Genomic DNA, 23,177 nt, shown 5'->3' with positions numbered 1-23,177 from the left:
TCTTGCATAGCGTATGGATGAAGAGGTCCAACAGCAAGCCGTCGTAGGGACAGGAGCAGGGGAAAGGGAAGAAGGCGGCGGGGTCGATCGGAGGCTACGAATCGTTGCACAGGCTCCTCCAGTCCAACCTCTCCCCGACCTCTTCAAGGTACCCGACCCTCGCTTCCTCCCTACCACTGGCTCCGCCCGCTTGGCTGAATTTGGAAACAATTGACTCATTCAGTGTGAGAAAATCCATACTCTATGTAGCAGCTGTAAATGATTCAACTGAAGGCTCCTCACATTTTACATCGAAATCAAATATGTTTCCTATAAAAATATTCAAGGAATTTGTATGTATTTCCAGAGTTCCTAGTCAAACATACCCCTATTTGTTACTCCCTCCCTTCATTATTATAGGATGTTCTACTCCACTACTCCTCCGGTCCATATTAATTATCGATGATTTATTAGAAATATGGATGGGAGACCATGTAGTTTAACTATGCCTGATCCAATATAGGACGTTTATCTCTGAAACTTTCCAAATTGTGCCACCATGTGAATTTGTGTATGTGATCTGATGGTATTCAAGTACCTGTATTTTTCTTTCACCCCTTTACTTTACTTCCGATATACTCATGGTATTTGGCTTCATTTTGTTTTAGGAATCTATTTAGGCTCAATTTTCTTTCTTACATTGGGCTTTCTTTAACTTATATATTCTCCATCTGGTGATAGGAGGCAGCCCGGTTGCTTTTGGGGCTGAATTGTGCACGCCCTCTCGAGGCTATTTCCCTGCCTAGGGCCACCACTGGTCTTGCCCAAGCGCATAATTTTGATGTGCAAGTTATCTATGAATAAATTGCCTTCATTTTAAATATGTCATTTCTGGACATCCTATTTTGAAGATCAGCAGTACCTAACAACTTGAAACTATTTGTTTGTTTTCTCTTTTTTGAAAGATTTGAACTCTTAGCTGCTTGTATGACAGGCATTCAGTTTCAACGCTAACAAAGAGCATATGAGGCAACCGCGAATTGTTCGAGTTGGCCTAATTCAGAACTCAATTGTTGTTCCAACGACTTGTCATTTTGCTGATCAAAAGAAGTCTATCATGGAGAAATTAAAACCCAGCATAGATGCAACTGGTGCTTCTGGTGTTAATATTTTGTGCTTACAGGTACTTCTAACATTGGTGATTTACTTGTGGTGTTCTCTTATAACTCTTTTCTACATCTTTGTTTTCAAGCCTGGTGTCCTATTAGTCAAAGTGTATGAGACTCTGCTTCATATATCCTGAACTTCAACTTCTGCCAGCTAAGAAAAGCTCAAGCCTTAATTAAACAGTCGCTTTCTCTACCCATCATCTTGAGAAACTTAAGCCCACCTATTTAAAATAAGCCAGAAGCTATTGAGTAGCCGGTTCTGTCCCTTTGAAATCTCCTCGGTCTCCCATTCCAAGCACCACAGAAGGAATAGAAGTCCTTCCATTTGCGATTACTCAAAAAAAAATCCTTTATCCAAACAAACCTTATAGGCTGATACTTCCTACGAAATAGCTTCGCCACCTTCTATTTGCTTATATTCCCACAGAAGCAAATCATTTGTTGTGATCCATACCCTCAAATTTCAGGAAGCCTAGGCAATGCCATTTGCCTTCTGCACGCGCGAAAAACGTTGGTGCGAGTTTGCTGAGGCTGTTGATGGAGAATCTACTCGGTTTCTTCAAGAGCTTGCACGGAAATATAACATGGTAATTATTAGCCCGATCCTCGAAAGGGATATAAACCATGGAGAGATTATATGGAATACCGTTGTTGTAATTGGAAATAATGGTAACATAATTGGCATTCATTGAAATGTACGCATATCAGTACATTTTTCTTTCCTTTGGTTGCATTGCCCTTTTATTTCCTTATACCTGAATGTAGTTGTAGTCTCTAACTGAACACTACTGAAGAATCACATCCGAAGAGTTGGCGGCTTCAATGAGAGCACGTACTATATGGAAGGTGAGACTGGGCATCCGGTCTTTGAAACAACTTGTGGCAAAATTTAAAACAATAATGAGGCTAGCCAACTCGCATGGAGAAGGCTCCCTCGACCGGTTCCTTCGTTGGCCGTCAGATCGAGGTAAAATTCCCACCACGCCTCTCATCCACCGTTGGATATTCACTGCATGTTTCACCATGTTATTTCTTTCCCATGTGCATGACCAATGGGCCGCTTCGTCGGTGGGGTCGTCATGTATTGGCTGGGTTCGTCGGCGTGAGGGTCTAATTGGTTGAGCCTCCTGGAAAGCACATTGCCCCCCAATCCCTACAGCCGCCCGCCCGCACCTCTCCCTCCTCCGGTGATTCGGCCCTCCCTCGTCTCAGCCGCCACCCCCACGAACCCTAGCCGCGCCCTCCTGCATCTGTCCTCCTCCCCCTTCCTGGTCTGCCCCCAAGCCCCTCCTCGTCTCCTTGTCGCACCCACCTCATCACCAGCGACGACCGCACCTAAACGCATGAGCTAGCCTAGGAAAAGTGGGGTGGCGCGACGCCCTGGTCGTCGGCCGGCGGGGAGCCTGCGTAGAGGCGGTGGCGGAGACGACCCTAGATGGTGCCCCGCAAGCCGCCCGACCCCCTTCCGTGGATCTGCTCCTCCCATTTCCTTTCCGTTGATTTACTTTTTTATTCGTGTTTAATCTTCAGGGCCAAGATCTAGACAGGGTGCCTCAACCTCGCCTTCCTCTTCTACCTACTCGCTAATAGAGAGACAACAGCAGCGGTGGGAGGAGCCTGGGCGTAGAGGAGAGAAGTGGACGAGGGGGGTGCAAAGCCAGGAGATGGGGGTCGCCGGATAAGCACAGCCGCACAGGGCCTGATCCCGCCGCTGCCAGAGCAGAGTGGAGGACCACACGGGGCCCGATGGGGTGGCCGGGAGCGCGAGCTCCCAAGCAGGGAATGCAGCGGTGCTGGCCTCTCCTCTCCCCGCGCCTCTGTCCTGCGTCGCCACTACCGCCACGGCCTTGCTCGCCATTGCCCTCCACAAGTGCTTCTTTCCACAAATGGTGACGAGGTAGTGGGATGAGCTGGCCGCCGGCGATAGAGAAGAGGGAGGGGGAGTGGCGGCGGCGGCTGACAAGGGAGGTGGGGAGGGAGGGTTGCAGCGGCTGTGGGGATCGAGGAGAAAAGGGGTAGGGTTTGTGCAGGGGCGGCTGAGGCGAGACGAGGATGGGATTGGGTGCACTTGCATGGAGGGGATTGGCCAAATCCTCGTTCACGTGCGCGCGGCCTACCCAGCCAATACCCGCGACAAACGAGCCCACCAGTCATAGGCTAGACAACCAAGGCCGGTTCATGGAGGGACCTATGTAGCCTCAACGCCTGGGTGGTGGGAGACTACTACCGCCTCGTCTCCGCTGTCAACGCACTCGAGCCGCCTCTTCGGAGGCTTTCCGACGAACAGGTGGCGTGCCGCGTGGAACACCCCACCCACGATTCCTGATTCCTAATGGCCTTTCGTTGTGCGTATGATGGATTTATGTGTTCCTGCGGCTGAAGGGGAAGACGGAGGAGTTCCGCGCGCGCCTGGGCCGCGGGGAGACGCTCGCCGACGTTCAGGCAGGTTGGTCCCCTTGTTGTTCCTGTTACTGTTAGTGTTGCATTGCAGCGTTCCCTTCGAGTTGTCGTCTGATATGCGTTGGTGTGTGTTTGCTTCTATCCAGAGGCGTTTTCTGTGGTGAGGGAGGTGGCAAAGAGGACGCTCGGCATGCGACACTTCGATGTTCAGGTATACCAGTTTTGCTCTGTTAGGATGTTCAGGTAATGCACGAGTTTGTTTGGGAGTGATTGAGCTTCGTTTGATTTATGTTTGTGTTAGATTATTGGTGGCGCTGTGCTCCACGATGGGTGCATTGCGGAGATGAAGACTCGAGAGGGGAAGACACTCGTGTTGACCTTGGCAGCTTATCTCAATGCACTGACTGGGGATGGAGTTCATGGTACTGTATGCATTTAGATTATTTGCGTTTTGCCAATCAAAAATTCTGACTTAAACTGTACTCCCTCTGTAAACTAATATAAGAGCGTTTAGATCACTAAAATAGTGTTCTAAACGCTCTTATATTAGTTTACGGAGGGAGTACCATTGAGTCTATCATGGCATTGTGCATGGATGAGCGCAATGCACACGCTCGTTCTTTTGTTCTTAAATACCACCATATTCCCCAACCGTAGTTTCCTAAAATGATACTATTAAATAATTTATGCATGAGTATATATAAGATATTTTTGTTACTCGGATTATAACTCTCGCCTGTGTTTGTTGATCCAAACAAAGATGTTTATTCAGGGTTAGTTTGTTGATATTATACATTGATTTGATCCACTTTCCACATTTCCATTGTTAAACCCTAAACAGGCATCCATGTCCTTGGTCCCACTTCTTTACATTTATAAGCACTGTAATCCTTTTTCAGTGGTGACTGTAAATGATTATTTGGCACAGCGAGATGCTGAATGGATGGGCCGCGTTCATCGTTTTCTTGGCCTAAATGTCGATCTAATTGAGGTATACTTCTACATAATGCTGTTGTCATACTTTCTAGACTCCATTGTCGTTCTGGCTTGGAACCAGTCAGTTTCTGCGCTGTTACAGTATTTTTATATAAATGTATGATCGGAGGCAAACATTTAACCTTCTTTCACTCTTTCATCTGTGGCATATGCATAGGCGGGTATGAAGTCTAATGAGAGGAGAGTGTAACATCCCAAATTTCCAATTTGGAATGTTATGCATTAGATCATCATTACATACCATATTTCATTGCATTTTGGTTTGATCCTAGAAATTATACGCAACTCAAGGACCCACGGAGAGAGTTGGGGATTTCGTTATTTTCATATTTGAGTTTTCTCAAATTTTGAAAAGAGGATTGTTTGATTTTAATTATTTTCTCTTCGAATATTTCTTTTATGAAAATAAAAAGAGAGGGGATAAAATGACTTCCCCAAAATAAAGAAATATAGGAGATTTAATATTGAAATCAAATAAGATTTTATTCGGAGTTTTTATCGCTACTTTATTGAATTAGGAAAAATATGTGTTTTTAAAAATTGCATTAGAGGCCCAAATAAATGTTGACCTTGTCCGGTAGATTTTTAGAGGATGGGGAAAATTTTTCAGGATTTTTGAAGTCCGTTTAGTATTTCTTTTATTCATTTTTCTGAGCGGAATTTTTTTTAAAAGGGGAACCGCCCTACGGGCCGTATCCGGCCCGGACTCCTCCCCAGGCCCCTCCTTATAAGCCGCCCCCCTGCCCCCGCAGCCCACCGCCGCCACCAGCCCACCTCGCGCCCAAACCATAGCGCGCCGCCAGCCGCCGCAGCCGAGCCGCCGCTGTCGCCCGCCGTTGCCGAAGCCGCCGCCCGCCGGATCTCGTGGCCATTGACCGCCTTTGACCGGTCGGTTTTCTTCGGTTAAAATCCCGGTTTTTTATTTTTCCGGTTTAATTCGTTAGATCGGTTTTTCCGTCGATTTATTTATTTTGCGGACGTTCGTTCGCTTAAACGAACTCCGTTCACCCGTTAGTCACAGACAGCGAACGTTCGTTCGTTAGCCAGTTTGTCAGTTTTTCATTTTCTCGGGTTTTTCGTGATTATTTTCGATCGTGATTTCTGGTCCAATTTTCGTTTTAGTTTATCTCTTTGCTCGTTAGTCGGAATCAGGCGATTCAATCGCCTAGATCTTCGTCTCGAAGCCCTCTTTCTGTTTAACCAACTTAAACAAGATTTTGCTACTGTAAAATTTGACTTTAGTCGAGATTAGTAAACGGATATTGTTTCTTTCGCAGTTTTGAGTTTCATTGCTTCGCTTGATTTGATTCTTTTTGCAAACCGGAGTTATTAAGTTGAACTTACTGGTTAGATCTTCTTATTTGAGTTTTACCTGTGCCTCTAGTTGAGTGCTTATTGTATGCTTGTATGTTTGCGACATAGTACTCGGAGTGCGAAGCGTGCTACTACGAGTCTCTAGGTTTTGCGGATCATCAGCAAGGCAAGTAACACTTTGATCATACCTCTTTACTAACCAGTTTTATTGCACTAGATCAATCCTCAAACACTTGCATGATTAGGATCTGATTAAATTATGGGTTTTGGGAAGTAGCTGAGGTAGTACCTATGCACCTGTTTATTTTCAAACCTTGGGAGTTACCTCTACGTTGCTTATTTCGCTATGCTATGCTCATAGACGTGGATTGGGTTTGAGAGTATTCATGACAGATGTGAGTTTGTTAACTAATGGTTCAACTTAAGGTGGCAACTTAAATACACATCTGGGTGGATTGCTTGTGGACACCTGGAGTACCCAGTGTTGTCCTAGGATATCCTGGAGAACCTATGTGATCATCCTACGGCCCGCCACCAAGGCTCAAAGGGATCATAAGATTATTCATGCTAGAAACTTCCGTGTGCAGCCACAAGCTATTATGGGCTCTAGCATAGTTGAGTAAGTTGCGTGAAGCTCTTGAAGAGGTAGACTACCAGATGTAGTGGGTTGTAGGTGGTATAGTCTACCCAGAGTAGAGAGTTAATGCTTCAGAAAGACTGTGTCTCGAATCTTCGACCATGGATGTATTCGAGTCTTGTGGGGAAAAGTGCGCAAACCTCTACAGAGTGTATAAACTAATCATGGTTAGCCGTGTCCCTGATTATGGACATCTTGAGTATCTGGTTCTTGAATTATCATGATTGATCTCATCACTCTTAATATAAATTGATTGGGTTTAATGATGATGTTTAATTGGGATTGAGTTGGAGGAACCTTCTCAATGTTTAACAACTACCATGATAATTAAATAAATTTATTCCTTTGTTGTAGGGAAAAATTGGCTTTTCGCAAAAACATATTACCATACAACCTCCACCAGCCAAATATGCAGATAGTGATAGCAATTATTCTGTTTATTATTCTCTTGTGTTACTTTGCCAGCATATTCCATGTGCTGACCCATTTCGGGCTGCAACGTTCATGTTGCAGACTTTTCAGACGACGAGTAAGGAGCCATAGGTCGTTGTCATTCACTCAGTGATGCCGTTGGAGTTGATGGACTCACGTTATCTTCCAAGCCTTCCGTCGTTATCGATTTAGATGGCCTTAAGCCATATTTATTGGTTTATGTTCTCTTTTGAGACATTCGATGTAATAAGTGTGTGATTGCTACTCTGTTATAAATCCTCAAGTACTGTGCGTGTCAGCATTACCGATCCAGGGATGACACTGATGCACAGAGATCGGACTGTTTGATGTCTGGTCGCTAGAAGATGGTATCAGAGCACACGCTGACTGTAGGACACGACCACTAAGCTAAAATCCTAGATCACTACTCCCTTCTCATCTCTGACCTCTCTTCATCTTCTACTCTTTAGGATGGCGGATGCGAGGAACAAGTTTGCACAATCGAATGAAGACACACCCTTTGGACGACACTTGAAGGAAGTCACTAGGTACATGAACATCGGAATACCAAGCTTCATCGGGACCTACAACACCACTTTACCAAAAGAGGAGCGCTGGATGATCCAAGTTCAAGTTCCAGGAAGGACGTTCATGCCAGTCACTGAGCCCATAGAGTTTTCCTTTGACGCACCCACCTGGAGTCTAGGCAAGAGCATGGCCGCCCACATCACCATGGGACACATTGGAGAAGTTTACCACATGGATCTCAAGGATACTATTTACCAGATTTGTGGGCGCCGAAATGACCAATGGGAGATGATCAGCACCAGGAAGGATAGATCTATTGCAGCTTTCATCCAGGAGTTAAACCAGCACATTCGCCGCCAGGAGAACCAGATGTGCGCAGGCATGATAGATCTGAATAAGGCAATGACAAGGATCAACGAGCTTGAAGAGGAACTCAAGGCTACTCGCGAAGATTATGAGGAGGAAATCGTCGTACTAGTGGAGAAAAATGACGACCTGACAAGAAAGCTAGGAGTATTCATGGGAGACCCCGCACCAGGAGGAGAAGATGACAATTCCACCCGCCCGGAGAACTATATCCTCATCGACGACACCGACTCAGACCCCGACGATAGCGATGATGACTTTGTTGATGAAGCTGGAGCAGATATTATGGAGTCTTCTACCGAGCAATTTTTTCTAGTCGACCACCATAACAGTAGTAGTATTGCCCCATGTATATAGTATAGTCCGAGCACTTTTGTCACAATAGTTAGACCAATTGTATGCCCTTGTTTAAATTGATTGAAGTGATATGATTGTGTTTGTCTCATGTGCATATGGGTAGTGTTTTTTCCCTAGACCCCATTCTACTCTATTTTCTCATCCTTTCTAAACCCATCAGATGCCTCCGAGACACGACAATGGATTTGCTTTCCCATCGGAGCTCACCTAGTTGATCCAGCAGCAGAATGCTTTGATGCAGATTCTAGTCCAGAACCAGAATCAGGGGAACAACAACAATAACAACAATCCACCACCACCACCACCCGTTGATCACTTAGCCCGATTTCTAAGGCTGAATCCGCCGGTGTTCTCCAATAGCACCGAGCCGATAGTTGCAGATGATTGGCTCCGCAAGATTGGAAGGGAGTTGACCACTGCAGGATGCACATATGCTGAAAGAGTGCATTTTGCCTCACATCAGCTTGATGGACCCGCAGCAGCATGGTGGGAGAATTACACTGTCACCTATCCCATCCACACTGTTACATGGGACCAGTTTTAGCAGGCCTTCCGCACTTCCCATGTATCAGCAGGAGCTATGGCCATGAAGAAGCGTGAGTTTCACAACTTACGCCAAGGAGGACGCACCGTTGGCCAGTATGTGGATGACTTTAGCAAGCTAGCACGTTATGCCCCAGATGACGTTGCTACAGATGCAGCTAAACAGGAGAAGTTTCTGGAAGGACTGAATGATGAGCTGAGCATGCAATTGATGGTAGCAACCTTTAATAACTACCAACAGTTGGTAGATAGAGCTCTCATGATTGAAGGGAAGCAGCAACAGATTGACAACCGTAAGAGGAAGTATGGACACGGGAAGTATAATTCTGGAGCTTAGCAGAGACCCCGTTTTACCCCAAACTCGGGAGGACCCCTTCAACATAACCATGGAGGTCACAACCACAATTGAGGGATTTCGCACAACCATAGTGGCCCCGGGAATGGAAATGGTAATGGAGGAAGCAACAACCAAAACCGTACCAACCCTGCAACGCCCGCCAAGAAGGATCTAAGTCACATTACTTGTTTCAAGTGCGAGAAGAACAGACATTATGCCACAGAATGTTCTGAAGCAAACAATGGAAATGGCAATGGAAGCTCTGGAAAGAAGCTCAACCCTTTCAACAGGGGACAAGTGAACCATGTTAGCATGGAGGAGATTGAAGCGCAACCCGATGCAGTAATAGGTAAGTTTATGATTAAGTCATTTACTGCAACCGTTCTTTTTGATACTGGTGCATCACATTCATACATATCAAGGGGATTTGTGGATAAGTTTAAACTGCCAACCCAAACCCTTAGGACACCCATGTTAGTAACCTCGCCAGGAGCAGAGTATATGGCTAGCCTTTGGTGTGATCGGTTACCATTAAGGATTGGTAACTACCTATTTCCCTCTGACCTAATAGTATTGGAGTCACAAGGACTGGATGTGATATTAGGCATGGATTGATTATCGAAGTATGAAGGGAACATTGACTGCGCCATTAAGTCGATTTTGCTTACCACCCCAAAAGGAAGAAGGATCAAGTATGTATCCCGGCATGTGCCGAACAGGACTCAAGTAAATTCCTTATCAGGAGTTGTACAGGAGGAAGTACCAGTGGCGAAGGATTTCTCGAATGTATTTCCAGAGGAGTTGCCAGGCATGCCACCGGATAGAGACATTGAGTTTTTGATCGAACTTTTGCCAGGCACAGGGCCAATATCTAAGAGACCGTACAGGATGCCCGGAGAGGATTTAGAGGAAATTAAGAAGCAGATTAAGGAGTTACTGGATAAAGGATATATTCGCCCAAGCTCGTCACCTTGGGGATCACCAGTGCTTCAAGTGGAGAAGAAGGATGGATCGCTGAGGATGGTTGTTGACTATCGTGGATTGAATGAGGTGACGATCAAGAACAAGTACCCACTACCGATGATCAATGATTTGTTTGACCAGCTGCAAGGAGCTAAGGTGTTTTCCAAGATCGATCTGCGATTAGGGTACCACCAGCTGAAGATTCGAGAGCAGGATATACCCAAGACAAGTTTTACCACAAGGTACGGGCTATATGAGTATACCGTTATGTCATTTGGTCTAACTAACACACCTGCCTATTTCATGAACATGACGAACAAGGTGTTTATGGAGTTTTTGGATAAGTTCATCGTCGTGTTCATTGATGATATTCTGGTCTACTCGAAGAATGAAGAAGAGCATAAGGAGCATATGCGTTTGGTACTTGGAAAACTCAGAGAACACCAGCTATATGCCAAGTTCAGCAAGTGTGAGTTTTGGTTGACGGAAGTTGGATTCCTCGAACATGTTATATCCGAAGAAGGAATAGCCATAGACCCTACCAAGGTTGTCACTGTGACAAATTGGGAAGCACCCACGTCAGTTGGAGAGATCCGGAGTTTTCTTGGACTCGCAGGATACTACCGGAGGTTCATCGAGAATTTCTCGAAGATTTCAAAGCCCATGATTGAGTTGTTGAAGAAGGACACCAAGTTTAAATGGACTGAGGAATGTGAGGCCAGTTTCCAGGAGTTGAAGAAACGCTTGGTTACAACTCTAGTGTTGATTCTTCTAGATCAACGCAAGGATTACCAGGTGTATTGTGACGCTTCTCGTTGAGGACTTGGAGCAGTGCTTATGCAGGAAGGAAGAGTTTTTTCATATGCCTCACGACAGCTCAAACCCCATGAGTTGAATTATGCTACCCATGATTTGGAGTTAGCAGCCGTAGTGCATGCGTTGAAGACATGGATACATTTTCTCATCGGAAACCATTGTGAGGTGTACACGGATCACAAGAGTTTGAAGTATATCTTCACGCAGAAGGAGTTGAATCTCATATAGAGGAGATGGTTGGAGCTCATTAAGGATTATGATATGAAGTTGCATTATCATCCCGGAAAGGCTAACATAGTAGCCGATGCGTTGAGCCGCAAGAGCCATGTCAATACACTCATGACCGGAGAGTTACCCAAGGAGTTAGCAGAGGATCTTCGTGAGCTATGTTTGGAAATAGTTCCGAGAGGTTATGTAACAACATTGGAGATTCAGACTACTTTGATGGATAAGATCAGAGAAGCTCAGAAGACGGACAAGGAGATTGCTAAGATAAAAGAGAGGATGAGCAAAGGAAAAGCTAAGGGATTTCGTGAGGATGAGCACGATACCCTATGGTTTGAGGATCGTGTTTATGTGCCTAATGATTCGGAGATCAGGAAGTTGATTCTGCAAGAGGCCCATGATTTGCCGTATTCGATTCACCCAGGAAATACCAAGATGTATCTGGATTTGAAGGATAGTTTTTGGTGGACCAGAATGAAGAAGGATATTGTGGAGTATGTAGCAGTTTGTGATGTATGTCAGAGAGTGAAGGCAGAACATCAGAAGCCAGCTGGATTGATACATCCATTGCCGATACCCGAATGGAAGTGGGATAAACTAGGCATGGACTTTATCATGGGATTTCCCAGGACCCGTTCAGGCTATGACTCGATATGGGTTGTAGTCGATCGTTTGACGAAGGTAGCTCATTTCATTCCAGTCAAGACCACGTACACCAATTCTAAGTTGGCAAAGATATACATGACTAGGATCGTATGTCTGCATGGAGTTCTGAGGACCATCGTATCAGATAGAGGAACCCATTTTACCTCAAAGTTTTGGAATCAGTTGCATGAGACTCTGGGAACCAGGCTAGAGTTCAGTACAACCTTTCACCCGCAGACAGACGGACAAACTGAGAGAGTCAATCAAATTTTGGAAGACATGTTGAGAGCTTGTGCGCTAGACTATGGATCTAGTTGGGACAACAATTTGCCTTACGTAGAGTTCTCTTACAACAACAACTATCAAGCCAATATGAAGATGGCCCCTTTCGAAGCATTGTACAGAAGGAGGTGCAGGACAACATTGTTGTGGGATGAAGTTGGAGACCGTCAGTTATTTGGACCAGATTTGATTAAAGAGTCTGAAGAGAAGGTTAAGCTGATTCGTGATAGACTCAAGGTAGCCCAGTCCAGGAAGAAGAGTTATGCGGATTCTAAACGCAAGGAGACAGTTCACGAAGTTGGAGACAGAGTGTATCTTCGTGTATCACCACTCCGAGGAGTGAAGCGCTTTGGATTTAAGGGAAAGTTAGCACCACATTTTGGGGGACCATACCGTGTTTTGGAACGTAAGGGAGAAGTTGCTTACAAGTTGGAATTGCCCGAATGATTGTCAGGAGTTCACAATGTGTTCCACGTTTCTCAGTTAAAGAAGTGCCACGCAGAGATGGCTGATATTCCTCTGAGAGATACAGTGCCACTAGAAGCGATTCAGTTGGATAGCGACCTGACCTACGAGGAGAAACCAGTTAAGATTCTTGATTTTGCCAGCCGAGTCACATGCAGCAAGGTTATCAAGTTCTGTAAGGTTCAGTGGAGCCACCATATTGAGGACGAAGCCACCTGGGAACAAGAGGAAGACCTACAGAAGGATCACCCTCACCTATTTTCTAGCCAACCCGAATCTCGAGGGCGTGGTTCATCTTAAGGGGGTAGGTTTGTAACATCCCAAATTTCCAATTTGGAATGTTATGCATTAGATCATCATTGCATATCATATTTCATTGCATTTTGGTTTGATCCTAGAAATTCTACGCAACTCAAGGACCCACAGAGAGAGTTGGGGATTTCGTTATTTTCATATTTGAGTTTTCTCAAATTTTGAAAAGAGGGTCGTTTGATTTTAATTATTTTCTCTTCGAATATTTCTTTTATGAAAATAAAAAGAGAGGGGATAAAATGACTTCCCCAAAATAAAGAAATATTGGAGATTTAATATTAAAATCAAATAAGATTTTATTCGGAGTTTTTATCGCTATTTTATTTGAATTAGGAAAAGTATGCGTTTTTCAAAATTGCATTAGAGGCCCAAATAAATGTTCACCTTGTCCGGTAGATTTTTAAAGGACGGGGAAAATTTATTTCAGGATTTTTGGAGTCCGTTTAGTATTTCTTTTATTCGTTTTTCTGAGCGGAATTATTTTAAAAAAAGGGGAACCGACCTACGGGTCGTATCCGGCCCGGACTCCTCCCCAGGCCCCTCCTTATAAGCCAGCCCCTGCCCCCGCAGCCCACTGCCGCCGCCAGCCCACCCCGTGCCCAAACCCTAGCACGCCGCCAGCCGCCGCCGCCGCCTCCCGCTGCCGTGCCGCCGCCCGCCGTCGCCGGAGCCGACGCCGCCGCCCGCCGGATCTCGTCCCCGTTGACCAGTCGGTTTTCTTCGGTTAAAATCCCGTTTTTTTATTTTTCCGGTTTAATTTGTTAGATCGGTTTTTCCGACGGTTTATTAATTTTGCGGACGTTCGTCCGTCCGTTCATTTAAATGAACTCCGTTCACCCGTTAGTCACAGACAGCGAATGTTCGTTCGTTAGCCTGTTCGTTAGTTTTTCTTTTTCTCAGGTTTTTCGCGATTATTTTCGATCGCGATTTCTGATCCGATTTTCGTTTTAGTTTATCTATTCGCTCGTTAGTTGGAATTAGGCGATTCAAGCGCCTAGATCTTCGTCTCGAAGCCCTCATTCTGTTTAACCAACTTAAACAAGATTTTGCTACTGTAAAATTCGACTTTAATCCAGATTAGTAAACGAATCTTGTTTCTTTCACAGTTTGAGTTTCGTTGCGTCGTTTGATTTGATTCTTTTTGCAAACCGGAGTTCTTAAGTTGAACTTTCTGGTTAGATATTCTTATTTGAGTTTTACCCGTGCTTCTAGTTGAGTGATTATTGTATGCTTGTCTGTTTGCAATAGAGTACCCGGAGTGCGAAGCGTGCTACTACGATCTCTAGGTTTTGCGGATCATCAGCAAGGCAAGTAACACTTTGATCATACCTCTGTTGGGGAACATAGTAATTTCAAAAAATTTCCTACGCACATGCAAGATCATGGTGATGCATAGCAATGAGGGGAGAGTGTGATCTACATACCTTGTAGATCGACAACGGAAGCGTTTGGTTGATGTAGTCATACGTCTCCACGGCCCGACCGATCAAGCACCGAAACTACGGCACCTCCGAGTTCTAGCACACGTTCAGCTTGATGACGATCCCCGGACTCCGATCCAGCAAAGCGTCGGGGAAGAGTTCCGTTAGCACGACGGTGTGGTGACGATCTTGATGTACTACTATTGCAGGGCTTCGCCTAAGCACCGCTACAATATTATCGAGGACTATGGTGGAAGGGGGCGCCGCACACGGCTAAGAATATGATCACGTGGATCAACTTGTGTCTCTGGGGTGCCCCTGCCTCTGTATATAAAGGACCAAGAGGGGGAGGCCGGCCGGCCACATAGGGCGCGCCAGGAGGAGTCCTACTCCCTCCGGGAGTAGGACTCCTCCCCCAATCCTAGTTGGAATAGGACTCGTGAGGTGGGAAAAGAGAGAGAAAGAAGGAAGTGGGCGCCGGCCCCCTCTCTCCTTGTCCTATTCGGACTAGGGGGGAGGGGCGCGCGGCCCAGCCCTTGGCCGCCTCTCCTCTTCTTCCACTAAGGCCCATTAAGGCCCATGTACCTCCCGGGGGGTTCCGGTAACCTCCCGGTACTCCGGTAAAATCCCGATTTCACCCGGAACACTTCTGATATCCAAATATAGGTTTCCAATATATCAATCTTTATGTCTCGACCATTTCCAGACTCCTCGTCATGTCCGTGATCACATTCGGGACTCCGAACAAACTTCGGTACATCAAAATGCATAAACTCATAATATTACTGTCATCGTAACCTTAAGCGTGCGGACCCTACGGGTTCGAGAACAATGTAGACATGACCGAGACATGTCTCCGGTCAATAACCAATAGCGGGACCTGGATGCCCATATTGGCTCCTACATATTCTACGAAGATCTTTATCGGTCAGACCGCATAACAACATACATTGTTCCCTTTGTCATCGGTATGTTACTTACCCGAGATTCGATCGTCGGTATCTCAATACCTAGTTCAATCTCGTTACGGGCAAGTCTCTTTACTCGTTCTGTAATACATCATCTCGCAACTAACTCATTAGTTGCAATGCTTGCAAGGCTTAAGTGATGTGCATTACCGAGAGGGCCCAGAGATACCTCTCCGACAATCAGAGTGACAAATTCTAATCTCGAAATACGCCAACCCAACATGTACCTTTGGAGACACCTGTAGAGCTCCTTTATAATCACCCAGTTACGTTGTGACGTTTGGTAGCACACAAAGTGTTCCTCCGGCAAACGGGAGTTGCATAATCTCATAGTCATAGGAACATGTATAAGTCATGAAGAAAGCAATAGCAACACACTAAACGATCGGGTGCTAAGCTAATGGAATGGGTCATGTCAATCAGATCATTCACTTAATGATGTGATCCCGTTAATCAAATAACAACTCATTGTTCATGGTTAGGAAACATAACCATCTTTGATTAACGAGCTAGTCAAGTAGAGGCATACTAGTGACACTTTGTTTGTCTATGTATTCACACATGTATTATGTTTCCGGTTAATACAATTCTAGCATGAATAATAAACATTTATCATGATATAAGGAAATAAGTAATAACTTTATTATTACCTCTAGGGCATATTTCCTTCAACCTCTTTACTAACCAGTTTTATTGCACTAGATCAATCCTCAAACACTTGCATGATTAGGATCTGATTAAATTGTCGGTTTTGGGAAGTAGCTGAGGTAGTACCTATGCACCTATCTATTTTCAAACCTTGGGAGTTACCTCTATGTTTCTTATTTCGCTATGCTATGCTCGTAGACGTGGATTGGGTTTGAGAGTATTCATGACAGATGTGAGTTTGTTAACTAATGGTTCAACTTAAGGTGGAAACTTGAATACACATCTGGGTGGATTGCTTGTGGACACCTGGAGTACCCAGTGTTGTCCTAGGATATCCCGGAGGACCCGTGTGATCATCCTACGGCCCGCCACCCAGGCTCAAAGGGATCATAAGATTATCATGCTAGAAACTTCTGCGTGCAGCCACAAGCTATTATGGGCTCTAGCATAGTTGAGTAAGTTGCCTGAAGCTCTTGAAGAGGTAGACTAGCAGATGTAGTGGGTTGTAGGTGGTATAGTCTACCCAGAGTAGAGAGTTAATGCTTCAGAAAGACTGTGTCTCGAATCTCCGACCATGGAGGTATTCAAGTCTTGTGGGGAAGAGTGAGCAAACCTCTGCAGAGTGTATAAACTAATCATGGTTAGCCGTGTCCCCGGTTATGGACATCTTGAGTATCTGGTTCTTGGATTATCATGATTGATCTCATCACTCTTAAGATAAATTGATTGGGTTTAATGATGATGTTTAATTGGGATTGAGTTGGAGGAACCTTCTCAATGTTTAACAACTACCATGATAGTTAAATAAATTTATTCCTTTGTTGTAGGGAAAAATTGGCTTTTCGCAAAAACATATTACCATACAGCCTCCACCAGCCAAATATGCATGTAGTGATAGCAATTATTCTGTTCATTATTCTCTTGTGTTACTTTGCCAGCATATTCCGTGTGCTGACCCGTTCCGGGCTGCAAAGTTCATGTTGCAGACTTTTCAGATGATGAGTAAGGAGCCATAGGTCGTTGTATTTCACTCAGTGATGCCATTGAAGTTGATGGACTCACGTTATTTTCCAAGCCTTCCGTTGTTATCGATTTAGATGGCCTTAAGCCATATTTATTGTTTAATGTTCTCTTTTGAGACATTCGATGTAATAAGTGTGTGATTGCTACGCTGTTATAAATCCTCAAGTACTATGTGTGTCAGCATTACCGATCCAGGGATGACACTGATGCATAGAGATCAGACTGTTTGGGGTATGGTCGCTACAGAGAGCCAACTATATGCGTGACATTACATACAGTAATAACTCGGTAAGATGCTCAGTAGGACAACAACTTTTAGATAGTTCTATAGTGGCTATTCATCCAAGGACCTTTCTTCTTCTTGCAACTTGGTATTATATGTTAAAGTTGTCTTCATTTCAGATTAGAAGTAATAATAAAATAAGTTCTCTTTGAATCTTCTATGAGAATCTGCCTGTGAGCTGCGGCCATACTTGTTAATGAACCCTTTACCTGCTTATCTTGGTTATGTAGTACTTTATGGTGATATCCCATATCAGTATCCTTGTCTAATTTAAGATTGCTTTTCTTACTATGAAGAAGATTTGTGCTACGGTAGTGTTCTTCAGTTTCTGGTGTTTAGATGCTAGTTCATTGTTGAGACAGTTCTGGTATGTCCGTCTTCTGGAAAATGCAGTAAGTAAATTTTGTTTTCTGGACATTTTCGCAGATCCTATTTTCCAAATGAAAAATAAATAGATACAGAGAGGTATAAATTCAACAAAAAACCTTTTTTGTTTAAAAGGTTATTCCATTTGTCACCTACTGTACTTGCCCACAACTAAAACAATTAATACATGGTTTTCTTTTCAAGGCATGCACGGAATTAGTAGGCCTCTGCGCAACGGGTTTAGTGCTGCCAGGAGATTAAGTATATTCATGAAGTTGTGCAAAGTTTAAAATTGGTTGCGGTATCTCACATTTGTCAAATCCTTATATGTTGCTGGTAGTCATGCCTATGCCCATAATATTAAGTAAGCTTGTGCTATGTTGTGACTAAATAAAGAAATGTTCATACTTATCTTTTGTTTGCTCTACTTGAAGTGTCCAGGGTTTACCCAGAGGGCAATTATATGTTTCCTACTGCCGTCTCCCGCGCGACGTCAAGAAAATCCCTGATGTTTATGTTTTACTTGGCCTAAGTTTTAGTTTTCAATTTGATATTTCTACTTGCTTTTGCTTAGTAATATTATGTACTGTTTTCTAGCTCTAGGCCTACTTGTGTTCAAGGTTCAGTTGATTGTTTTTCTTAAGGGTGTTTTTTTAATTAGTGGCATCAACATGTGACACTAATTCCATTGTGCATTGTATTGTGAATTTTCCAAACAACACCATTATGGTAAATAGAGATGCTAATGAGAATAACAGAGATGCTAAGAGGCAACCTTTTGGGGATATAAACAACAACATGGTTTATGAGTCCGAAGAGAGCTCGAGTGGTGTCTTTTGGTTCTTGAAGCCCTGCACTTTCCTGGTGGAGTAGCAACAAAATAATTCAGAGGCTTTAAAGCTACTGTGCTTCATGTACTTAGGATCAATTCTTGGTCTTGGTTTGAAATACTCCCCACTTCCTCCTATTTGATTGATTCATCCGATGGACATTTTGTCAAGCAAATAAATAGAAGGCATATGTATTATTACGAGTGAAGCCATCAATACAAGTTAAGATATTAATAATCCCATATGTGGAATTCGAGATATAGAGAAATGTTATTATTCTTCTGCTAATTGGTTGCTTGACCAAATGTACTGTAAATGACATTATTATTGTTCAAGATATACATAAATGTTGTTGTTCTTCATTGTAGTGGATGATATCCATCCCAATTATTGAGATGATGGGAGTACTACTAAGGAGTTTTCTCTCTGACTGAACGAAGCTGCTATGGAAGAAGGGATAAATAAGTGTCGAGGAAGAAGGGATAAATAAGTTGCTCCATTCATGGGCCGAACTGGTTGCCATACGACTGCTTTGAAATATACATGTGGTTAAGTGGTACATAAATACTTTTTTTTCAAACATACGAAAACAAATTGATAGAAACACTACTCTTTTTAAAATAGTATAAGGCCTCATTAACTGATTTCATACATGGTGTTAAGTATGCATATGTTCTTAGGCAAAAATATATCCACTAATTTTTATATAAAAGGGTCTAAATTTTTACCGCGGGTGCTTGCTCAAATAAAAGATTATTGAAAATACATATATTTTGAATGCGATGTGGATTTTAATAAGACTCTCCGCTACCAAAGTAAAATGTGCATGTACATCGTATTGTAGACAACAAACCTATACTTTTTATTTTATCAAAGGGGGTTAAATTTGTTACTGTATGTGCATGCTCACAAGTAAAACAACTAATACATGTTTTTTCTACATGCACACATGGATTAAAAAAGATGCACGTATTTCCAGCGGCATAACTTTGAATGGGACTGTGTGCTACCAAATTAGAATGTCTATATGCATCTCATTATAGACAACAAAATACCTTAGTTTCATACTAAATGGGATTAGATTTGTTCTATGCTACTAAATTTAACTGTGTATATACATCTATTATAGACAACATGTCCCCGCTCTCCCCAACTAAGAGAGATAAAATTTGTTGTTATATGTGATTGCCCATAACAAAATCAACTAAACCATGGATTTCTTTTCATCGCTAACATGGAATCAGTAGGTCTCTACGCCATTTGGCGCAACGGGTCCACTAGTTGTTGTAAACATCTGCTACGGCATGCATCATCGTCTCAATTGGCTTGCATTTGGCCTCAATGCAGTTGAAATAGTTTTCAACCCATCTGCAGCCGTCGGTGAACTCAGTGAACCAATGTGGCCTATTGAGGATAGATAAAACTATTCACGTGACATTTGTTATTATTTATCTTGTTATTCATGCTGGAGCAACCCTGATGATGCTAAGTTGGTCCATTTTAGGGAAGGAATGCTGCAATAGAAAATAGCTACTTTGTCAGATCAATGAACCGGGTAGGCACAGAAGTATTCCCAAACCCATTCACTTCTGGTGATGGGAACCTCAGCATGCCGACTTTGGTCATTTCTATGGATCTAGCCATTTCTCAGCGCTTGATGCTTCCTACACCCCGCCACTATCGCGCTATCGAGATGGCTTGATGATATCTGACATGGACCTTAACTTATGCCGCCAGATCAAAGACAAGTGGGCCTTCCGCATGACTGCTCGGTATGACATGTATGCTAACTTGCTTTCAGAGTACTTGAAGCCAAATTTTAAGCCTCAAGTCATTGTCGATCCCTTGATAAGTAAGAGGGCTTAATTCAGGGTCAGTTGGGTCTACGCGGACAAAGTCGATGTCCTTTACCTTTTTTCATATATATTGTATAAAAATAAGAATAAAATCAGTATACATCTTTTGATTAAGTTTCCCTGGTCTGACTTTCCCCAATGTTAAAGTCATCCATGCTCATTATTTTTATGTTGTAAATTTCCAAGCAAATGTTCTTTGAATAAAATACACCACACAATGGCCCATAGATCAAAAGAATTGGATTTACATTATAGATGTTTTACAACTAAGGAACATTGTTCAAAGATGTAGCACCACAGGACAGGCTTTTTCTATGCAGATCTGGCAACCTCTGCTAGCCTCCGCATAATATTGATCCTAAGACGCCACCTTCACACAACGTACACGTGCATGGCATGTGGTGGAACGACAGGTATCACAACACAGATAATGAAATAATCTGCAGAAACAATCACCACAAAAAAATACACTTCCGTGATGATACGTGTTTGTCACAGTAGGTGAGGGAGTCCTAGATTAAGGGGTCCTCAAGTATCCGACATGTGTATTATGGGCCAGATTGATGGGCCGTGAAGATACAAAGTAGAAGGCATTCCCCCGTGTCTGGATGGGACTCTCCTTTGCATAGATGGCAATATTGGCGTCCGGATGTATAGATTCCTGCTTCTATAAACCGACTCTTTACAACCCTAGGCCCCTCCGGTGTTAATATAAACCGGAGGGTTTAGTCTGTAGAGACAATCAAAATTCATATAGGCAAGACATCTAGGGTTTAGCCATTATGATCTCGAGGTAGATCAACTCTTGTAACCCCTATACTCATCAAAGTCAATCAAGCAGGAAGTAGGGTTTTACCTCCATTGAGAGGGCCCGAACCTGGGTAAACATCGTGTCCCCTTCATCTCATGTTATCCTCGATCCTCACACGCACAGTTCGGGACCCATTACCCGAGAACGGCCGATTTTGACACCGGCATTGGTGCTTTCATTGAGAGTTCCTTTGTGTCGTCGATGGAAGGATCGATGGTTCGCCTCTTCATCAATGATAGCATCACCTCTGGAATGGCCCTAGCTCTAGGATAGATCCTCCAGCTTGGCGGTTTCATAATGGGCGCCCGCTTGGCCATTAAGCCAAAGGCGGCCCCCGCAATTGAAAGGATCGAGAAGAGGTGTCTGGAGGGGGGGGGGTGAATAGACTCTTAGTAAGAAAAGGTGCACTTTTTAATTTCTTTAAGTTGAAGTGGAGTTTTGGGACAAGTTTAAACATTCACAATACATATCAAGCAAGCATGATAAGAGTATATGGGCAGCGGAAAGTAAATCATGCAAGTTGCAAGAATGTAAAGGGATAGGATTTGAGTGTGCAAATGCAATTGGAGAAACAAAGATTTTTGGCGTGGTTCTGATAGGTGGTTCTATCGTACATCCACGTTGATGGAGACTTCAACCCACGAAGGGTAACGATTGCGTGAGTCCATGGAGGGCTCCACCCATGAAGGGTCCACAAAGAAGCAACCTTGTATATCCCACCATGGCCATCGCCCACGAAGGACTTGCCTCACTAGGGTAGATCTTCACGAAGTAGGTGATCTCCTTGCCCGTACAAACTCCTTGGTTCAACTCCACAATCTTGACAGAGGCTCCCAAGTGACACCTAACCAATCTAGGAGACACCACTCTCCAAAAGGTAATAGACGGTGTGTTGATGATGAACTCCTTGCTCTTGTGCTTCAAATGATAGTCTCCCCAACACTCAGCTCTCTCTCATAGGATTGGATTTGGTGGAAAGAGGGTTTGAGTGGAAAGCAACTTGGGGAAGGCTAGAGATCAAGATTTATGTGGTTGGAATGGAATATCTTGATCTCAACACAAGTGTAGGTGGTTCTCTCTCAGAAAATGTATGTTGGAAGTGTAGGCATGTTATAATGGCTCTCTTCATAAATGAAGAGTGGGTGGAGGGGTATATATATATCCTCCACATAAAATCTAACCATTACACACAAATCACCGAATTCGGTGGGACCGAATCAGAAAACTCGGTCAGACCGATTCAGTTCATAATGTGACCGTTAGGCTTTTCGGTGGGACCGATATTATCAACTCGGTAGGACCGATGTGCTAGGATTAGGGTAAAGCCTCATCTCGGTTGGAACGATTACACAAACTCGGTGGGACCGATTTGGGTAATAAGCAAAACAGAGAGTTGGGCAAGTAAACTCGATGAGACCGATCGCATATTTCGGTGGGACCGAAATTACTGCAATAGGCAATAGAGAGTTGGCAAGCCCATCTCGGTGAGACCGAGATCCCATCAGTGTGACCGAATTGACTAGGGTTTCTGGCAGTGGCTATGTCAAGTGAACTCGGTGGCACCGGATAGGAAATTTCGGTGGGGCCGAGTTTGACTTTTGGTTTGGGACATATGTGGATGTGAGAAAGTGGTTGAGGGCTTTGGAGCATATCACTAAGCACTTTGAGCAAGCAAGTCATTAAGCAACACCTCATCCCCTTTTAATAGTATTGGCTTTCCTATGGACTCAATGTGATCTTGGATCACTAAAATAGAATATGTAGAGTCCTGAGCTGGAGCTTGAGCCAATCATTTGTCTTCATCATCTTGAAGGGGTTCCACATCCTCTAGTCCACGCCACTCCATTGTTGAACTTATCTGAAACATACTAGATGAGAACATTAGTCCAACAAGAGATATGTTGACATTAATTACCAAAATCACACAGGGAGCACTTGTGCTTTCAATCTCCCCCTTTTTGGTAATTGATGACAACATACATCAAAGCTTTAGATAAAGATATAGAGAATAACCAGTAAAGGTTTGGAAAGACATGTAACATGCATAGGCTCCCCCTATATGTATGCAGTCATGCAAATATGTAATATAGGAAATGTACCTACATGCTCATGAGTCCTTCTTGCAAATAGTGTGTACATCAGCAAGAAATCCTCATGCACATGAGTGTGATGCATATACTTATGATACATCCATTTTGCATCATG

General features: G+C 43.7%; 1 pseudogene; it reads left to right on the top strand.

Annotated features, from left to right (window-relative positions):
* Nucleotides 1-13: 13 nt before the first annotated feature.
* Nucleotides 14-20,171, top strand: LOC125535923 (annotated as a pseudogene).
* The last annotated feature ends 3,006 nt before the right edge of the window (nt 20,172-23,177 follow it).

This window comes from Triticum urartu, chromosome 2, assembly GCF_003073215.2.
Source record: "Triticum urartu cultivar G1812 chromosome 2, Tu2.1, whole genome shotgun sequence".
NCBI lineage: Eukaryota > Viridiplantae > Streptophyta > Magnoliopsida > Poales > Poaceae > Triticum > Triticum urartu.
Note: the sequence above shows the minus strand (reverse complement) of the source record. Positions and strands in the feature narration are given on the sequence as shown.